Raw genomic sequence first — 8,329 nt, forward strand, 5'->3', positions numbered from 1 at the left:
GATCAAGTATAGAAACTGTTGTGACATTTGAACAGAATAAAGAGTGTTTCTAATTTAGCAACTGAGTTTATGTCATAAGATGTTATACTGGCAAAGATCTAACATACTCTGTAAATACATTTTCCAGGCTTTTCCAAAGTCGGCTGATGCTATGAATATTTCCTCGTGTTGTTAGGGTGTCTTGCAAAGTTCAAGAAGTAATGTGAATGTTTCTGAAACAGGGAGGCCTGCAATTGCAAGGTACAGATTATTAGATAAACCTACAGAGGACTATTCTCTGTCAGAGGACCAGGTGTCTAGCTGAAATGTAGATGTTTGAATTGCCGATGACTCAAGCTAGGTGAGATGAATCCTGCCCCATATGTCTTCTTGATTTTACAGGCTCTCTTGGAAGCAGAGCCTGGAGTAGGCAGTGAAAATACTGAGACATTTTTGTTCTGAAAACCAGAAAGTTTGGTGTTCCCCAGGCAGGTCTACTCACCATATGTCTTTACATTTGTTCTGTATCATAAAATTGACTTCTTGTTGCTTGGTTAAATACAACGTTTTTAAGAAGCTAACATATGGCAGTATCATGCCACTTTTCAGAACCGGGATGCTATGGAGAGCAATGGGGAATTCTGTTTAAAAATTGGTATTAGGATCTATCCTTAAAAAATCTCTGCTAAATGGGGGAAAGGATAAGATATGTTTTTTTATGAGAAGTACCTCTTCTTAAAATATTTATCAATTACTTAACATAGTATGAGCTAGCTGTGTCAGAAAACGTTTGTGGCAGTTGTTGATAGTTATATTGAGGATTTGATTCTGTGCAACTAAATGCATGAAAATTCTTTACACATAGACAGATGTTTAAGATGCAAATACATTAGAGATGAACCTGTCAAGTCTAAAAAAAAATCTTTGCTTGCAGTTTTCTCCATCTTTCAAGTAACATTCAATTCATTATTATTTTTGTGTTTCAGGGTAAGGAGTAAATAATGTAATAGCAACCAGCTGTCTCACTGGCACCAGTCTCCCTGCCCCCTGAGGCTTTGATACAGTCAGTAGGTGTCCCATGCTGTGAAAGCCAGCAGAAGAGAGATCAGAGGGAGGAGGGAAAATCGGGGGTTAAAAAATAAAAAAATAAAATGTCTCTCTAGTTCAGATTCAGGATACTCTGGACCAAATTCTTGCCCTCAAGGGTAGAGAAGAAGGCTCTGCAGAAATGTGATGCTGCCCAAGGGCAATCCATGTGTTGGGTGATGGCAACGACAGGAGCCACATCTTCATTGCTCCAGAAGAATATGTCAATTTTACAGGAGCTTTCTGAGTCTTGCCATTTCCCTCTGGACTAGGTCACGCAGGTTGTACTGAACATCATCTGGAAGTAATGTGGTTGGAAATATCCTACCCACTTGCTCCCACATCATTCTATTCCCTACATCCTAATACTTCAGATGACTAGTGTCATCCTCAGAGCCATCCACCCACGTTCGTAACCTCCCTACATCTGAGCGGAGGAAGTCTCAGCGGCAGGGTTCTCTGTCTGCACAGCTCACGCCAGACCTTAGGTTCAGAGTAATCCGTCTAGTTTCACACGAGTTCCCAACGCTCTGCTGGCGTGCCAGCATCGCTGCTGAATCACCGAAGTGTCTTAGTCAGCCTGCTTAAAATGGCACAGCTCTGAATTGTCTGGTTGCCTCCTCCAAATTGCATCTGACCTTCTGCCAATCCCGCTCACTTGTTTCTAGCCACAGGCCTCTTCTCTGAATTTGCACCCCCACTCTCCCTGAGGCATCTATGCTCCACTGGCCATGCTGCTGTCTGCATCCCTTTCCTCTGATGAGGTTCTGAGGCTTTCCTCCATTTGCTCTATCAGACCATCAAACCTTCAGGGCGAGGGCTTATTGTGTGTTAGGCGCTGACCTCTTCCTGTACCGCATCATGTACATTCACAGCACTATCAATTATTTAAAACAGCTCTGCCTTCAGTTCGGCCACATGCTGAGTTAAGCTCCATAGCCTTTGGGTAGTTTGCAGCAATTTTATTTTTCTTCCTCAGTGTTTCACAAATTGCTTGCTACTTTGTAGCACTTGTTACTATTTGCTAGAGGAGATGATATGGTGTGTTATCACTCAATAGAAGTGTTTTTGTGGAGATACTGTTAGCTTTCTTCCCAAAAATTCAGATATGCCTGCATAGGAATGTAATCTCAGACCCTACCCCCAGAGGGTCCTTGACTTCATTAGCACTTTCATTTAGTTCAGACAAGTAATTATTAATATCAACATCTAATTCTAGCAAATCTAGCTGTATGTGCCACAAGGTGACAAGATGTAATAAACATAAAACCATATAGACTTAGAGGAAGGAAAAAATGTTCCCTTCAGTCAGCAAGGGACAGACAAGATAGCAATAGCAACAAACACTGATGCACATAAGTAGATTCATATTTTTTAACTTAATCTTGTTCCCATGCACTAAGGTAATTGTTTAATGCTTTTTCCTTTGAAGTGCTGGGGACAATTTTAATTATTTACTCAGGTTAATGAAGATGTTAAGCTCTGCCTCGTGCCATATAAATACCAGGATATTAGACGACACACATGCTATTTTTATTTAGCTCAGGAATAGCTGCAGACAAATGCACAGGGCACACAGGGCAGTGCTCTGGCAGGCTGCTGCAGTCATCTCCTGCCCCGCATCCACTCTGTAGGCCCTGCACCCCCAGGTGGGCCGGAGCCATAAGGAGCAGCCTCAGGACCTTCACCTCTCCTAGTGGCCCTTCAGCTCTCTGGCTGAAGCCTGGAGGGGTAGGCTTCTGCACAGCGGTGTCCTCGTCCTCTTCCACTCCCTCCTCCAGTGCAGGGCTGTCCTTGCCGTACCTGGGAGGCAATGCTGCTCCTCACCATGGTCTAGGGCCAAGGGTCCTCCTCTTCAAGGTCTAGGTCTAGGGTCTAGCCCTAGCAAGGCCTGTGGGCCGCCCTCCTGTATTCCCATCCCATGTGTGTTCAGGGATAAACCAAAAATTATGGGGTCAGGGCACACAAGGGCATGGCAAAAGCCAGACAGGATAAGGGACCTGTCCTGCTCTTGCCTGTATGTGTAGGCACATGGTAATTCCCAGAGGAATCTGGGAGTAAGCCAGGGGACCATGTCATCAAATAACTCACATGCTATAGCCATGAAGAGTCCAAAAACACTACTGCTCCTATTTTTCACTCTTCGGTCTTGGACCTCTATATAATATTTTTTCATCCACCATGCCAAGAACATTAGACCCTAGAACTACTGAGCCCTCATCACAGAAGACACAACACTCCCTCTATTCAGGCAAGCCCCCAAATCAAAACGTTACTTAGACTACTCAGCAGACATAGTATAACACACAACAATCAAACTTTTAATGGGAAAGCTGAAGGGAAGAGAAACTGTTACCTGAATCACTTCCCATGACCTGTAAGTCTGTGCCCAGCCTCTAGCAGTCCCATAGCCACCACAGGGCTGAGTAGCTGGCTTTGGAGACAGCCCAAGGAGGTCTGCAGAAACCTGGGCTGGGAATGTCTCAGCTGAACATGACCAGCAATAGCTCAGTCACTGCCAAAGCTCTAAAGGACAGGAAAAGAAGAGAATAGTCTCTCCCCCGATTCAATGCAGTACATCTGAGCCAGGTTGGGACAAGGCTCTCTGGGAAGATTAACACTAGCTGTGACGCCGCCTCGCTGCATCCTCAAAAGGAGTATGGAGGAAGGAGGAAGACCGAGAAATGAAAGGTCTAAGCCAGATACTTGAATAGGTGTCCTGATACCTTCTCTGTCATTTTAAGCCTTTGGCCAGCAGAGCCCTTTTGCACCATATGTGAAAGGATGTCATCAATAGAAGTGTTTTCAAATATCTGATTGAGAAAAAAATTCTTTGTGCTTCAATTGAAACCCAATTCTTCTTGTCTGACTGGAGAACTTGACACTTAGCTTCTTTTTTTTTTTTTTCTCCTGTATCTCCAAACTCTCAATATTGTTTTTTAAGTCTCATCCTCTCTTCCAGTGAACTCACAGTCACTCCTCAAATGGTGCTGTCTGCAAATTTATTAACCCATTTCGTCATTTGAGATGTTAACGGGAACATTAAATAGTACCAGACCCAGAGAAGCCTCTGTCCAACCCTACTGCATACCTCTGTACAGTTTCGGTGAACCATCAGTTACCGCTTTCCAGATGTGGTTATGCAATGAACTTGGCTAATCATGTCTTGTATCACACTCAGGGGCCCCAGTAACTTCACCAGTGGTCAGGGGAGGTGATCCAAGAAATTATAAGGACCCATCTCCAACCTTCAGGATCTTCCACCCTTACTCCTCATGTTTTTGCTGCTTTCTACACTTCCTCCCATTCATCACATCCCTGCTGGAGGCACCACAACAGCAGGAGGATACTGCCAGTGCCACTCTGAGGAGTGGCACTGTGGCTACCGGTGGAACTACCAGTGGCTACCAGTGGAGCTACACACAGAAGACCCTATGGAACTGGGCAGGAGACTCCAGGCAAATTCTTACTCCTACGTTTTGTCTAGGGAAGAACCTAGAAGTCCTGGAGAAGGGTTTAACAGTGCTACAAGCTTTTATGATTTCAACCTAGGGATCTTACTCTGAGACCCTGTGGTGAAATGCAGAAAAGAAGAACTTAAGCAAAAACAGACCAGAGACTGAAAATGCCGAATGAGGAGGAAATAATTTTGAAATTTTTGCTTGTCCACAAATCTTATTAAAAAGCCACAGAAGCACAGCAGAAATAAGGCCTCTAAAAGCAACACTATAAAACCATACCCTTTGTTTGACCCGTGGCTAACAGTTTAGGCAGCCTGGGGCTAGAAGTGGATGGTGTTCTTGTCCAAATTTCAAGTAATCATCATGGTGCATTTGCCATTTTTCCTATGGCTGACTAAAAAGATCCAATTGAAAGAACCCACATCTTTTTTAAATTGTTTTAAATTCTTTTTTTCAGTGAAGCTGAGGTTTTACTCATCCCTCAGCTCAAAAAGGCAGGCAATAGAAGAAAAGCAAAGAAGTATAAATTTATGATGGCTAGTCCTCTATGTATTCCCCAAATCTCCTTTACTTGCCTATTATGCATAGTCTTGCTCCTTTCAGGCCTTCTAAAAGATGTACATTTCGGTGAGGAATTTGAGTGAAAGGAGCAGTGGCCTTAGTGACTCCTTAAGGCAATAGCTGCAATAATCCTCTCAGAAGAGAAAATATACATACACTTAACTTGATTAATATTCTGCAGGATAAAGTATTACTTTTAGAATGACTTCGTACGTGAATAGATGAGCATCTTCTAACATTCAAAGTGTCTTTTAGTGTTAAAAGCAGCATGAAATGCAAATAGCATGACCTTGTAGAGCACACTCCAGTTACAGGACATACTGCTGTGAAATGCATGCAGTATGAACTCTCAATTGAGCAAAACCTGTCCCATATAGGTAAACCTGTACACCTAAGACGTTTTCTGGGTGTAGCCCCACAGCAGGAGCCACTGTGGAAGTCATTTTATAGCTTGTATTTCCAATTAGCTTTTACAAGAATAAAATAGTACAAACAAAGTGTATTTGCTAACAAAATTTGGTAACAAACTAATGCTTCTCTGGGCCATATTGTGATGATAATGGTGTACTGGGAATGCTTTCCTCAAGCAAGAAGTCATTCCCTCTCCTTATCAGGGGACCATTCAGAAATAACTGTTTTTCATTGACTCCAAGAAACAGACAATTGCATCCCTCATACTTGAATATTCTCTTAATGTGTGCTTGTGTGTGCCATGCTACCCTTCAGGAAAAATAATTTTAGAATGGGTAAACACATCCAGACTAACATTAAGCTAGTTAGCAAGTGTAACGAGAAGTAGTGGCATTTGCAAGCAACTACTCTGTGTACTCAGGTTGCTGGTACTCTAGTTGCTAGCCTGTGCTGCCATATCTTATTAAAATTAACACAGGCAGCTCATACTCAAATCTGTCTTGAGCAAATGTTTATACTCTATGTAGACATATCCAGTTCAAAAGCCAGAAAAAGTGGAACAAGTGTCTCTAAAGAAGCACTTCTCCTAATCTTATTTTATTTTATTTTTATTTTTATTTTGCATGTTAGGAAAATAGGCTTTCTTTGTGAATGCTCTTATTATAGTCTTAGAATAGATTGGTATGCTAGGGGCTGAGTCATATTGGGTTTGATCTCCCTTATAAGGCAGCAAACCAGGAGTAACTCCGCTTAAATTCATGAAATAAAACTAGGCTAAGTGGGATCAGAATCAGCCTCACAAACTTGTACAGGGTTTCCTGCTGATGATATATGTATTTTGAAGTTAGCCCTCACCTTATACATCACTACAGTAACAATCACAGTTGTTGGAATTGGACAAGAGTCCAAATCCACACAGGAGAACACACTGCAGTACGACCCGAGAAAGAGCTTTTGGTTTAATGTATGATGTATGAGAGTCATTCAAACACACTATCAGTACTTGCACTCTATAATGTTAATGGGACTAAAAGCATAAGTAAGGGTTACAAGATAATCCCTGACATCATTCTACTAATGCCTTACACTCATTTTTTTCTGATTCACCAGGCTGTCATATACCTAGACTTGCAGACTTGTGCAATTGGTATGCAATTTGTGTGCAACTTGTGTAACTGGACTACATGGACTTGTGCAAGGTATTTGACACCGTTCTGCATGATATCCTCGCCTCTAAATTGCAGAGACATGGATTTGACAGATGGACGACTAAGGGGATAAGGAATTGGCTGAATGTTCATACTCAAAGAGTTGCAGTCAATGGCTCAAAGTCCAGGTGGAGATCAGTAATGAGAGGTGTTCCTCAGGGGCCAGTACTGGGACCAACGCTGTTTAATGTCTGTTGGTGACATGGACAATGGGATGGAGTGCAGCCTCAGAAAGTTTGCTGATGCCACCAAGCTGTGTGGCATGATTAACACGCTGGGGAGAAGGGATGCCATACAGAGGGACCTGGGCAGGCTTCAGAGGTAGGCCTGTGTGAACCTCCTGAAGTTCAAGAAGGCCACGTGCAAGGTCCTGCAGCTGGGCCGGGGCAATCCAAACACATATACAGGCTGGGTGGGGAATGGATTGAGAGCAGCCCTATGGAGAAGGTCCCAGGGGTGCTGGTTGATGAGCCAGTAATGTGCGCTTGCATCTCAGAAAGCCAACCGTGTCCTGGGCTGCATCAAAAGAAACATGGCCAGCAGGTCAAGGAAGGTGATCCTCCTCCTCTACCCTGCTCTTGTGGGACCCCACTTGGAGTGCTGTGTTCAGCTTTGGGGCCCACAGCACAAGAAGGATGTGGATCTGTTGGTATGAATCTCTGTTAGGAGTGTAGTGATAGAACAAGGGGTAATCATTTTAAAATAAAAAGGGTAGATTTAGATTAGATATAAGGAAGAAATTCTTCACTATGAGGATGGTAAGGCCCTGGCACAGGCTGCCCAGAGCAGCTGGGGATGCCCCATCCCTGGAGGTGTTCAAGGCCAGGCTGGATGGGGCTTTGGGCAACCTGTTCTGGTGGGAGGTGTCCCTGTCTACGGCAGGGGTTGGAATTGGGTGGGCTTTAAGGTCTCTTCCTACCCAAGCCATTCTGTGATTCTATGATTCTATAAGCTATGTATTAAAAACTACTGGGGAATTCTTTGTGATTTAGCTCTAAAAACTGGTTCACGAATCTTGTGATCTGACTAGCTTAAAAGCCCAGTTGTTCCCTGATATGTAAGCAACACTATAACAACATAAAATAGCAAATCATCTCATCTTCAGACAATTCCTGAGAATGTATTATTCCTTAATTGCTATCAGTTTTGTTGGCAAAGAATGTACCTATTTCTTTTCATGGTATATTCATTTCAAACCATTTCTATTGCAGTCCCTGCTGTTCTTCTTCATTATTTTTATCCTCTATGGGCCATGAATCACATTGCTGAATCCAATGTCTTTTCTTAAAAGCCACTTCTCCTTGCTAAGTTGTTAATTTTTTTTTTTTCTATTGGCTTTGATGTCTTTCTTCAGTTTCCCAGTGCATCTTCAGAACTCCAATTCATTTTAGGCTTTTATTTCTGTTGATGTCTTCTCTTTAATTTATTACTACATATGCCAGCAATTTACAACTGTCTGATTTCTTTAATTTGAATTTTTCATGCAATAATAAGTAAGACACTAAGTTCATGTAGTGCTATCAACCTAGGGTGAAAAAAAAAGGGGAAAGAAAAAAAAAAAAAAAAGTGAGTAGTGTACCAAATATCATCTTTGGTTTCTTTATGATTCTAAATCTTTGTGAC

The 8,329-nt window shown here is 42.5% G+C and overlaps 1 long non-coding RNA gene across 1 annotated transcript; it reads left to right on the top strand.

Annotated features, from left to right (window-relative positions):
• Positions 1 to 226: 226 nt before the first annotated feature.
• Positions 227 to 1,117, top strand: LOC118167887. The gene is made up of 2 exons (XR_004751280.1): positions 227 to 340; positions 966 to 1,117. It is a non-coding gene; the product is annotated as an uncharacterized LOC118167887 (long non-coding RNA).
• The last annotated feature ends 7,212 nt before the right edge of the window (positions 1,118 to 8,329 follow it).

Source organism: Oxyura jamaicensis, chromosome 1, assembly GCF_011077185.1.
Source record: "Oxyura jamaicensis isolate SHBP4307 breed ruddy duck chromosome 1, BPBGC_Ojam_1.0, whole genome shotgun sequence".
In the NCBI taxonomy this organism is placed as follows: domain Eukaryota; kingdom Metazoa; phylum Chordata; class Aves; order Anseriformes; family Anatidae; genus Oxyura; species Oxyura jamaicensis.